Source organism: Hyaena hyaena, unplaced genomic scaffold (genome assembly GCF_003009895.1).
Source record: "Hyaena hyaena isolate Hyena2069 unplaced genomic scaffold, ASM300989v1 scaffold_390, whole genome shotgun sequence".
NCBI lineage: Eukaryota > Metazoa > Chordata > Mammalia > Carnivora > Hyaenidae > Hyaena > Hyaena hyaena.
In genome coordinates this window covers 590,622-603,035 of record NW_024081018.1, presented here as the reverse complement: position 1 = coordinate 603,035, position 12,414 = coordinate 590,622, and the positions used below count along the sequence as shown (strand labels likewise).

The following is a 12,414-nucleotide window of genomic DNA, read 5'->3' as shown; positions in this document are numbered from 1 at the left end:
CACTTCTCCACTCTCTGGTATCTTTGCTTTTGTCATGCTTTCCCCTCCACAAAAGCCAACCTTCTCCCCTTGCAGCTGCTGAAGTCCTGTCCACCCTTTGAGGCCAGGATCCCAGCTCACGTCCTTAAGACCTGCTCAGAACCCAGTCAGAATTTCCCTCTCGCCTCCTCGTCCCCCACTTTCCCCCATCTTGTAGAGTCCTTCCGTCCTTTGGCCTGGTCTTGTGGCTATCTAGGTAAGCCCCACTCTGCCGGTTCCAGAGGCTCCACGCTCAGTTCTGTGATCTTCTCAACCCCTGCTGCCCACAGCATACAGTAGGAGCTCGAAAGAGAAGTACTGTAGTGAAGTTGAACTGCACGGGGAACGGTCTTGCAGGATAGTAGGATGGAAGAATGATGGAGTGCAAAAGGAATTGCATGGGGGAAGAGTGAGCAAAGGCACGGAGCTGGAAGTGTGGACTTTGGGTGGAGCTGAATTCATGAAGGAGGGCCAAAAAGAGCTGCACCCTATAAGGTGACGAAATGAGGCCCAGGATTCCAGAGGCCCTTGGCCATTGGGGCCCCATTCCTCTTTGATAATAGAAGCCCCGGTGTTGAAGCCCTAGAGTATGGGTCCCCTGAGCAAGGGCCTCAAGAGGCCGCTCCTGGGTTAGCCCCTCTCCCTCTCCCTCTCGCTGCCCACCCCCTCCGCCTGCGTCGTCGGCCATCAGAGCCTCGCTTGCGGCCCCAGAGCCTCGCACTGACGCGGGCCCGAGCGTGAGTCAAGCCTGCGTCACGGCGCCCCGCCGCCAGGGTGGCCTTTCGGAAAGCGAGGGAACAGTGCGCGCTGCGCTCCGCCCAGCTCCGTTCCGCTCCGCAGAGCCGGCGCCGCCAGGGCGCAGGGAGGGCGGCCCTCGGTGCTGGCGACCGCAGCCCCACGCGCTCCCTCCGCCGCAGAACCTGGGTCGCAGGGCTGCTCTCCAGGGAGGCTCGAGTGCGCCGTGGGCGGGATCTGACCGGCGGCGAAGGAGGGAGCTAGGAGCGAGCAGAGTCGCGTGCGCGGACGCGCGGCTCCGGGTTCCCTCCCAGCTCCGGCCGGTGCCCGCTGCCGCCAGACTCGGGCTGCCCGCGGGAGGGGCTGTGAGCCCGCGACCCGTCGTCGGAGACCGCAGCTGCTCGGCCGGAGTGCAGGGGGTCGAGTCCGCGCGACGGCTCACGCGGGACAGGTGAGTCGCGGGCCGCGCCCTGCCTGCCTTTCCCCGGCCAGCCACCGCAACTTTAACGGTTCTGGCCCTGCCCCAGCCTGGAAGGCCTAAGGACAGAGGTGCGAGGAGGCGCTGCCAGGTATCCGCCCGGCCTTGCGCTTGCCCCGGGCTCCTCCCGCCGCTCCAACAGCCGTTGCCTGGCGACGAAGCCCCGGGGCCCGCGCTCCTCGGGCGCACCGGGGGTGCCCAGCTCTGCGCTCATGGGTTGGCCAACGGGCTGTAGCTTCCGGGGCTCGGGAGGGCCCAAGAACTCCGGAGGTAATCAAGCAGAGCTGCAGAGGCAAGCGCCCGCAGAGGACCGGGCAGGAGGCCGGGCGGGTTTGGCCTCCCGGAGCTACGCGCCCAGGGCGCAGTTCCCGCGGGGAGGCTCCTGCGCGGCGGGAGACCCCAGTCAGCTGCTGGGCTTCAGGCCCGTGACCTTGACAGTAACATTGGCAGGAGTAGCGGAGCGCTCACGCCCGAGATAAATATTTAATTCCCAGTCCTGGAGCTGGACCTCGCTGAATTCGGAGCTAGCGGGGAGCCCATCTTCCCTCGAGGGAAGCACATCTCGGAAGCGAATGGCTGACATGGGGGACGTGCGCGGGGTGCAGGTCTGGAGAGGGCGCCGTCTCGGGAGAGGCCTCAGCCACACTTATACCTGTGCAACCGTTCTCCCAAGCTTTGCTCAAGGTAGTCCGGGGAGGGCCGCTCCCCCAGGGGCGCGGCTGCCGGGGAACTAAAGCCTAGTGCTGTCTTTTTAAAGGCCAAACAGCCCTTCAGAAATCCTGAGGCCAGTCACCTTACAGGACCCAGCCGCTGTCAAGTGGAGTTAAAAAAATGTTTCCTTTCTATTTTTATTATTTTTGAAATTTTCATAACCAGACTACCTTTGGGGCAATTCAACTGTGAGAGTCAGGCAGGTGGGTTGGGTTGGAAAGACAAGGTTAGTGGTATAGAGAAGGAAGATTCTTTTGAGGGCACTGCCCTTGTTAACAGGAACTTCCAGGAACTAAGAAAATACTGTGATGGCTCAAAAACAATTCAACCAAAACTTTAGCTGGAGCCTGTTAGGCTGTCCCGGACATACTGATTGATGTCTGGAGAGCAAGGTCAGGATGTGTTGAGGTTAATGGTGATGTAGTCTTGTATTTCATGCTGTGCTTTCATTACCCCCATGGTCCAGTGAGGTGGACCCATCACCCGGGCAGGAAGAAGGGCTTTGAGGTCACACCTGATTGTCCTTGGCTGTGGTCCATCCGTGGGGACCGTCAGAGGTTTCGCCTCTCATGCTGGCCTTTTCTCCAACTCAGCAGCTGTAGCTAAGTAGGTGGTGAGTTTCAGCAAATCCCTGCAGCTCAGCCTGGAGAGTGACTCAGTGCAGGAGGCAAATCGTGCCCACCAGCTCTGATTGCAGTGAGTTCGTTTGGCCTGAGTCACACAGAGTTGTGTGTCAGCTGTTTGTGAGTTGAATGGAGGTCTTTACCAGGGCTTGTAAGCAGGGATGGCCAGAGCTCCCGGAGTTTGGGGGCCACAGACTAGAGGTAGGCAAGTCCTCAAGAGTGCACGGAGCAGAGCTCAGGCCCCTGGGCAGGGGTCCTGGAGCTCTGACCTCACAGGGAAGGCAAGCAGAGCCAGGATGGGGTTGAGGGGTTAGAGGAGGTGCTCCAGGGGAGGCTGTGGACTTGTGGTCAGACATGGGACCCGTGCTGTGCCACGTGACCTTATGTCTGGGGCCTTGGTTTCCTCAGTTATAAAATAGGGATGCCTGTGGAGCCTTTTCCTCGAGATTATTTTGAGCCCAGTGCTGGACACATAGCAGATGCTCCTAAAAGGTTAATTCCCCACCCCTTTCTTTATGGGCCTTAACCAGAGGTGGTTCTGTCTCTCCCCGCCCTTGGGCCTGGGTGCGAGAGGGGATGTGGAGACAAGTCAAAGTGTCAGGGCTTCACATGTGGTTGAGAAGGACCCATAATTCAGCTTCAAACTGACCTCTTCCCAACCTTCAGGTCTCCCCAGGACACGCTGAGTTAAAAGCAGGGTTATGAACCACGAGAGACTCTTAAATACAGAGAACAAACTGAGGGTTGATGAGGGGGTTGGGGGGGAAGATGGGAAATGGGCACTGAGGGCACTTGTTGGGATGAGCCAACAACACAGGGTGTTGTATGTAAGTGATGAATCACAGGAACCAAGAGCACACTGTATACAATGTAGGTTAGCTAACTTGACAATGAATTATATTAAAAAAAAAAAAAAGAGCAGGGTTGTGGAGGGTGGGGTGGAGGTGGCGGTTCTGATGGGTGCCCTCAGCTGTCTCTGCAACAGCTCCAGGGCGAGACTCCTGCACAGACCTTGACTCCTAGGATGGTTCATGACTATAGCCCGGTCTCAAGTTGTGGCCCTTGCCCGGTGGACTTCAGGGGTCCCTGCCCTTTGATCAGATCTTGCCATCCTCTCCCTCCCACCCCATCATCCTGTCCCTCACGGAGTTGGAAACTATGAGACAAGCACCCTGGAGAGGTGAGGCTAGACTTTCCCAGAGAGGAAACGAGTTGTCTCCTGCCTTCCCTGAAGGCTCCTGGCCCCTTGCTCCCTCTTTCTGTAAGGTGGCTAGGGATTGGTGCTAAGATGCGTGTGCCTCACGAGTGAAGGCAGTAAGAGGATCCCCAGTGCAGCAAGAGAGGCCATGCTGACCCACGGGACTCCAGTCTACTACTGGCAGTGTGTGTGTGTGTGTGTGTGTGTGTGTGTGCACACGCGTGTGTGGTATACATGCACCCTGGACCGATGGCCTCCCCACTGGATCTGGAAGCGACTTTCAAGGATGATTGAGATGAGAGGAGAGGAGGGTTCTTGAGAAGCAGGCTCCTGCTGCCTGTGGATCTTCCCTTTCCTCGAGCTCCTTTCCTATCTGAGTTTGTTGCAGCAGGACAATTCATCATTAATCCCTTTAAGGCTGCTAAGATAAGCAGCAGAATAATTTAAAGGAAAGATGGATTTGGGCTTTTTTTCCTGGAAGCAGATCTGAGTTATCACTCACTCCTAGGATGGGCTGCAAGAAGTTCTCACAGCCAAACATCTGGAGCACCAGGCTGGGAAAAGGCTTATCACTCAGCCCCTACAAAGCCCTTTCACAACGCCCTCCCCCAGACTTCCAGGGGTCAGAAGCACAATACCACAGGTGTTAACATGTGACCTTCAACTCAGGCAGGTCAGTGCCCTGTGGGGGAAATGCCTACTTTCTGTGCTTTTAGGAGGGGTGAGTGCTGTCTGGATTCCGGCAGCTCACGCCATGCTTGGCACACAGTGAGGTTATCCAGGTTTTTACTGAGGCTTCTGTGTTGCACTAAGTGCTTTATTCATACACCGTCTCGTTTAATCTTCGCTATGATCCCAGGAGGCGGATGTTATTCTCTGCAGTTTACAGATGTGGGACTTGAGGTTCAGCGAGGTTAAAGAATTCGCCCAAGGTCACACAAGCAGTGAGTGCCAATCTGGGAATTTGAACTCAGGTCTGGCAGATTTTTAACCACCTCACAATAAGTTCTTAATACATATTTGCAGACTCCCAAATGAGGCTGTCTAAACCTGTGGGTCCAGTTCTTTAAGCTAGTGCCCTGAGGAAGGGAGGAGTGGGCCTCCACCAATGGGGATTTGGGAGAGAATGAACATACCTAAACTTCCAGGGTGTGGGGAATATGGTCTGTGGTGCCAGGTGAGCTGGGAAACAGCAGACGACCCTAGGCTCCATCATGCTGCTTTATTGTCCTATCTTGTCTTTCCCCACCCCACCCCCCACCCCTGACCTCCATCACCCCTGACCTCATTCCTTAAAATTTGTCCAAGCTAGGGGTTGGTGCTGGAAGCAGGGAGAGGAGTCAGAGCAGATCGGATGTCGCCCTGAGGATTTCTGCATCTGCAGAATCAAGGACGGTCAGTCGCTGGTGGGAGCTCTGGTGTGTCAGATTTCTCTGCTGGAGAGTGTTTGCCAGGGACTTGCAGCAGTTGCTGGTGACGCCCCAGACTCCAGAGCAAAACTGTTAGCACTCTAGGGTGGTTCACAGTGGCCGCTGGCCTGGGCTGCTCAGAGGGACGCTCCTCGCTTCCTCACCTTGCCCGCCAGAGAACCCACTCTCCTCACCCTTGGGGCTCTGCCACCGGAGCCTGTGGCTGTGCTGGGAAACTTGGCATCAGATTCCTCCTGCCTCTTCATCTCTTTCTTCTCTGAGAACCCCCATCCCTGGTAGAACAGGCCCATACTGTCCTAGCCTGCCCGTTGCCTCCAAACCACCCTTGATCTTGGTGGGGAAGCTCCTGTGAGTGAGGGTGGATAATTGGAATGTAAGCATTAATGTTCCCCCACCCCCAGAGCACATAAAGAGATTTCCCAGAAGCCCTGGCTTCACAGGCAGCCATTTTGTGGAGACAGAGTCCTTTGGAAATTCCCCCTCTGTCCCACCCCCATGAGTAATTATTTAAGTTAAAACACTGTTCAACTATGGATAAATCCAGTTATTAAGAGAAATAGATATTCACAGTGCACAGATGAGAGAACATCAGCTCAGATGCAAGGCAGGTTGCTGTACTCCATTATTCTCATGTTCATGACCAGGTATATTTTGTTTGGAGAATAATTCTGGGTCAGGGAAGTCCTGGGCAGCCTGAGTCTCTGACTTGGGACTTGAGACTTAAAGCCCTGTTTGCTCTGGGGCCTCTTGTGGAGTGAGGGTAGGGGGGCATGGGTGGGAGGAAACAATGCCCCAGCTCCTGGGCCCTGGGGTCATCTCAGCAGCTGCATTTGTCTCCCCTCCCGCTCCCCCCCCCCCACAGCTGCCTCTCTGCCTTCCAAGGCCACTCACAGTTCATTTGAAGATAACAAGTTGCCTCTCGCTGTACTCCGTCATTTCTAATTACTGGTTTAGTGAGAATTTCCGCTGGATTCTGTGCACCACTAATTTGCAACCTATTCTTTCACTTACAAATAGAACTCATTGGTCCACACCCCCAAATTCCTGCTGGTTGCATTTTCTCTTTAATTATAAGACTCCTGGGCTCCTGTGGTTTTAAATCCCACTCCAGGCCAGGAGTGCTGTTTGATAAAGCTACCTTTCAAGAGATGTGAACAGTCACCTGCTAGAGTGGCTCCATCAGGTGCTGCCAGGTGACCATTCAGTGAGGATGTGGCCCTCCTCTTCCCTGGGGGGTGGAAGGGAAGGAGAGCAGGTGCAGCCCAGCACTGGCCCCCTGATTGGCCTGGTGGGCGCTGTCCACGGTCCTGGCCCACTACTGAGCCGACCTGCCTGCTAGTAATTTGGGGAATCATTTAGAGAAGCTGGAAGGAATCTCCTTGCCCAGTTCCCAAGCTTGTATTGTGGCACTGGCTTTGGGAAAGGACCTGGCCAAATGAAGAGGCTCCTAACCTCAGGGAGAAATGATGATTGGTACATGGACTCACCTCACTGTTGACTTGCTGAATGAGATTCGTATATATCACTTTGCACTGTGTCATGGTACATTGGAAAACTTCCTATCCAGTGCCACAGATGGGTAGCATGGAGTCCAGAAATAATGATGCCTTCATTCCTTGGAGTTGCCTGGAATGGCCTTGGGTGCTAGGGCCACTTGCCCCAGTGTGCCATACCAGTGTTCTCCTCTCCATGTGTCATGACATACAAAAGATTGGAAAGCCCTAGAATATCAGAAAGAAAATGGGCTGCAGAGTTTGGGGGCCCACAGTTTGAATCTCCACTCTTTCACTTCATGGCAGGGTAATCTTGTACCTGATAGTTTTCTACCCTTAGCCTGGGATTCTTTGTAAAATGAGAATTGCATTTTTCTCCCAAGCTGTTGGGGGAATAAATAACATATGTAAGCATAGCAGGTCTTCAAAACTACTTGCTCCCTTCACTGCGATCAGCTGTCCTGTCCTGTGACCTGTTCCCAGAAGGAGCACTTTCCTGCTCACCTCTCCACAAAGCTGCACTGAGGGGTGGTGAGGAAAGAGCCACAAACCCTCCTCATTCCCAGAAAAGAGACAGCATGTTGGGACTGTAATTAAGGGTTTCTGATCACTATTCCTTCAAGTGCTCTTCAGTAGGCTGATTGGTAACTCAGGTAATTGGATGCCCTTGGCTCCCTCTGTCTGTCTCTGAGACAAGACAAAGTAGTGACTTTAAGAAAATCCAGGTCAGGGACACCTAGGTGGCTCAGTCAGTTGAGCATCTGACTTTGGCTCAGGTCATGATCTCACAGTTTGTGGGTTCGAGCCCCATGTTGGGCTCTGTGCTGACAGCTCAGAGCCTGGAGCCTATTTCAGATTCTGTATCTCTCTCTCTCTCTGACCCTCCCCCGCTCACACTGTGTTCCTCTCTGTTTTATAATAAAAATGTTAAAAATTAAAAAAAAAAAACACACACACACAGAAAAGAAAATCCAGGTCAGAGAATTTGGGCAGATCCTGTGAGGACCCATCTGTTACCACCATGGGCCTCCCATGAATGAGGAAAGAAGGTAGTAAAGTTTTTACTCCTTGGTCCTGGAATTTTGCTTTAACATGTGATTTTTTTTAAAATACTGTCTTTTTCCAAACTGGGACAGTCTCATAGGTAGTCTACCTGTCAGGGACCTGGTATTCTCTTCAGCACTCTGGGGGTCTATGTTGCCCTCTCTCTTTAAAACCTAAACCTCACTCCCCACCCTGGCTCAGGTCAGCATCACCTCTTACCTACCCTCCCTGTTTCTCCACTTGTCCTACAGTCATCTTTTTAAAAACAGTTGAGTCACATTACTCCCCTGCTTGAAAACTTGAAATGGCTCCCTATTAGCCTTGAATGGAAACCCAGTCTTTTCCATGGCCTGCAAGTCCTATCTGCTCTGGAGTCTGGCTATCCTCTCAGCACTTCCCATTCTTCCTTGCTTAGGATGCTCTAGGCCCAGACCCTTCTTTCTAGTCCTCGTACTCAACAATCAGGCTGCCTCAGGGCCTTTGCACTTCCTGTTCCCTCTGCCCTGAATGCTTTCTCAGGATATTCACATGGCCCATTCTCACACTCCACCAGGTCTTTATCAGAATGTGCCCTCCTAATCCTTCCATATATTGTAACACCCCTGTCTCACTCCATCCCTCACACTCAGTATTATATATTTATGTGATATCTTTATATATACTGTAGATATATGTCTATACATATGGTACTGACTATATATTTGTCTGATTGCTTTAAAGTTTATTTATTTATCCCGAGAAAGAGAGGGAAAGAGTGAGAGGGAGAGAGCTGGGGGGGAGGAGAAGAGAGAGAGAGAGAGAGAGAGAGAGACACTCAAGCAGGCTCCATGCCACCGGCACAGAGCCCAACACAGGGCTCGAACCCATGAAACCATGAGATCATGACCTGAGTAGAAACCAAGAGTGGGATGCTTAACCACCTGAGCCCCCCAGGCACCCCATATCGGTCTGATTTTTATTTGTCACTTTGCCCTAGAATATAAATCCCACAGGGGAAGGGCATTGCTTGCTCTGGTCTCTGCTGTGCTAGAACAGGGCCTGACATGGGGCACCTAGGGGGCTCAGTTGACTTCAGCTCAGGTCATGATCTCACGGTTTGTGGGTTCAAACCCCGCGTTGGGCTCTGTGCTGACAGCTAACTCAGAGCCTTGAGCCTGTTTCAGATTCTGTGTCTCCCTCTCTCTCTGACCCTCCCCTGCTCATGCTGTCTCTCTGTCTCAGAAATAAATAAAAACATTAAAAATAAAAAAAAATAGAGCAGGGCCTGACACATAGTTGGTGTTCAGTAAATATTGGTTGAAGGAAGTAAAGGAAATGGGAAGTCAGTTGGAGCACCAGCACCCCATCCAGACTCCTGCGTCCTTGGCTACCCACGTGCTTGTCACACTCTGGTGCCAGGGCCCTCAGGGCAGGGGGCAGCTGTGCCCCTAGACTTGGCCATACCCATTTCCCCCACATGCTCACGCGAAGGGGCGACTGGGGCCAGTTCATGGTATGCCGCCTGCATGATCTCATCTTGTCCTCATGACAAAGAGGCCCTCACCTTTGGGGTGAGATTGGGGCCTTCTTCTCCATCTTTTCAGGTCCAGAAGCCAAGACCATGAAAGGTTGCGTACTTTGCTGAAGACTCACAGCAGTTGCCTTACCTCATCAGGTCCAAGATGCATTTTTTGGTACATTATCACATCTTTAATTCAGGACACAAGGTACAATCAGTGGCATGTGTACACCAGTGGTCAGGGTCAGTGGTGACCTGGTTGGGTGAAAACCTTCCATTGACCTTCTCTGGTAAGTTCAAGAAATTGCCAGCATCAGAGTCTGCAGTTCAATGAAATTAGTAATTCCTCTGAGCCTCTACTTCTTCATCTGTAAAATAGGAATAAGTGTGGTGCCAACCTCATACGGCTATGGGCAGGGTTTAAGGAAATAATGGCTGCTCCACACAGCGGCTGCTACAAAGCCAGCCCTCAAGAAGTATCCCCGGATTGTTGTTGTTTTCTTATTGTTGATTACGGCACACCCCCCCCACCGCCTTCAGAAGTTCCCTGAGCACCTAAGTTCTGGCACATGGTTAATGCATCTGTGCGGTGGTCACGGTACTGCTCTTGTGTCCACACCGATGAGGCATGCCTTTCCCCCTCACACAAAATGGTAAAACTGAACCAAAGGATTGTGTTTGCACTAGCCCCACCCACATTTTCCAGTGCCAGTTCCTCCCCCTCTGGACCATCTGCCCCTTTTCCTGCTTCCCTTCCTCCTTGACTAAGAAAACAAAATACCAACTGCAGTGAACATGCGTGGCAAATGTAACAAGAAGGTGAGACAGGCCACAGAAGCTTCTACTGGCTCCTTTGCCTGAGCTGCTGTTTGGAATGGTCCCACCAGCCTCGTGGGACACCCTGTGCCGAGATGGTGCCCATCCAGTGTGTAACTCTCTGAGGAGAAGGCAGACCCTGTCTACACAGTGGAGAAAGTGAGGCACAAATCGTGGACCCTTTAGAAGAGGCAAAAAGTCAGTGAATGACGGCCACACCTCTTAGCTTACCTTTGCTTTAAACTGCCACGTGGGGCATCTTTGGGGCCTCGTGTGTTTTGGGGATCAGAATATTGCTCCAGAAAATAAGAAAGCTTTGAAGCTAGTAAAATTATGTCAGGCTCTGGAAAAGTGGAGGGAATTCAAAATGCACCCATCATTCATGCACCCATTCACGTCTTTTCATATTACATTTACTGAGCACATACGATAGTAATACCTAAGGATTTAGTCTTGCAGAACCAAAGGTGCTATTATTTGGGATAGAGATGGGAGACCAAAACACAAAGCCAACAGATCTGTGAAGTGGAGTCAGAAATTACCGCTCTGTTTATTTGACTTCCCAAGAAACTTTTCTTTCTCTTTCTATAGAAACCAGATGGATGGTTATCTGGTAGCCAGATGCAGTTGGTAGGTAAGCACTGTTGCCTATTGTACAGGTGATTACAGAACAGAAAGCTGGCTTCCAAGTCCCGGGGTCTTCCCCTCATGGGCTGCTGGGCTGCACTCCATTCATACTCCCCCCACCAACCTCCACCCCCTTCATGGCTGGGGCATGCAGACATCTAGTAGGTTTAAATGTGACTCAGTCAAGTGCGTTAGCTTTTTGCCTTTGCTGCTGTTTCAAAGGTGAAGGCAGTGGTTAGGATTTCAACATAGGAAGCAGGTTGCTCCTGGAGGGTGGGGACGCAGGGACCCTGGAACCTCTCTGTTAGCTGTCCTGTTTTACCCTGTGTGTGCCAGGCAGCGGCTGGGCTGGGGTACACTTTGGTTCTTACCTTCAGGGAGCTCCCTGTTTGGAGGATGAATCAGGAATGTGCACAAGGAGCTATACTAGAAGGCCAAATGGTAAAAGCGTGAAGGACTATTACAAGTTGCGTGCCAAGGGGAAAGAGAGGAGCTTAATTTGCACTTAGAGCATCATAGAACGTGCCACAGAGGCAAGGTGGATCTCGAGCTGCACCTTCAAGGTCATTCAATGAAATTGCGACTAATCCCTCTGAGCCTCTACTTCTTCATCTGTAAAATGGGAAGAAGCGTGGTCCCTTCAAAGGAAGCTTCAGTAGGCAGATGCCGGGGAGGGCTTTATGCAAAGGGGCCAGGTGACCAAGTGGCAGCTGAGGCTGGGGAAAGAAGTGGCAAATGTCTCTGGCCAGGGTGTGGCCTCTCTCCAGTGCGAGTGGGGTGACGTGGTATTTCAGGAAGCTGCCTCTGAAGGCCCAGAGGATGGCAAGCCTGGTGCAGGCAAGGAAAGGTCTTTACGAGAGCAAGAGGGGTGGGAGAGGGGATGGGCTCAAACATAATCACAGCGCTCTGCGGCCTCGGCCTGGAGGGGGAGGGAGGGAGAGGTCCAGAATGGTGCTGGCCGAGAAAACCCGAAGAGAGCAGACATCAGGTGGGCGGCCAAGGCCTGTCAGGGGCAGTGTGCCCCAGCTAACAGCCAGAGGTTTCAATAAAACAATTAAAAATAATTTGTAGGACAATTTGTATCTCTGATAACAGTCCGACCTGCTTTGAGCTCAGTCGAAGCCCAGAGGCTCTGAGGTAATTAGGAGGATTGTTTGGGCCACAACCGCCTGTCACATGGAAATCAGGAAGCTGTCAAGTTGTCTGAAAGACAGAGACCCGACCATGATTCCTTCTCACCTCCCATTAGCCGAGAGTGGGACCCTGGCTTCATGGCCGGGGCCCCTGGGCGTTCTCGCTCCTGGGGGCTCTTCCCGCCCCCCCAGCCCCCGGAGAGGTTTGCATTTAAGAATTTGCAGGACTGTGCCCAGAGCCTTGAGACCCAATGGAGGCGAACAATGGTGCTCCTCGTGGGGGCTCAGGGAAGCAGGGACCTGGGGGGAGGGGTCTGTCACCTCTGCCACCTGCTTTCCCGAAGATGGTGGCCTCCCACACAGGCCCCCCGTGGGAGTCTGGCTTGGAAAAGAAGTGATTCCCTGGAGTTCATCCCTGGACTTACCTCGTATACGCTCCCGAACAAGAGCGACGAGGACCCCAAGAAGCGGTGCTCAGGGGGCTGGCAGGATGCAGTGTTCCAGAAGGCCCCACCTCCGGGTGCTCAGAGCAGAAGGGCGGAAGGGCTGGGCCCGGCCCCAGTCACTGGGTGAGTGGCCTCCCCTCATGCCTGAGGCGATGGCCCAGTGC

At 53.0% G+C, this 12,414-nt stretch overlaps 1 protein-coding gene across 1 annotated transcript in view; it reads left to right on the top strand.

Moving 5' to 3' along the window:
- The first annotated feature begins 1,085 nt into the window (after positions 1–1,085).
- The window catches only part of SLC6A17 (solute carrier family 6 member 17), a 52,033-nt gene continuing 40,704 nt past the window's right edge, over positions 1,086–12,414 (top strand). The window contains exon 1 of the mRNA XM_039251136.1: positions 1,086–1,204. The gene's annotated coding sequence lies outside the window, so the exon portion shown is untranslated. The remainder of the gene's footprint in view (positions 1,205–12,414) is intronic.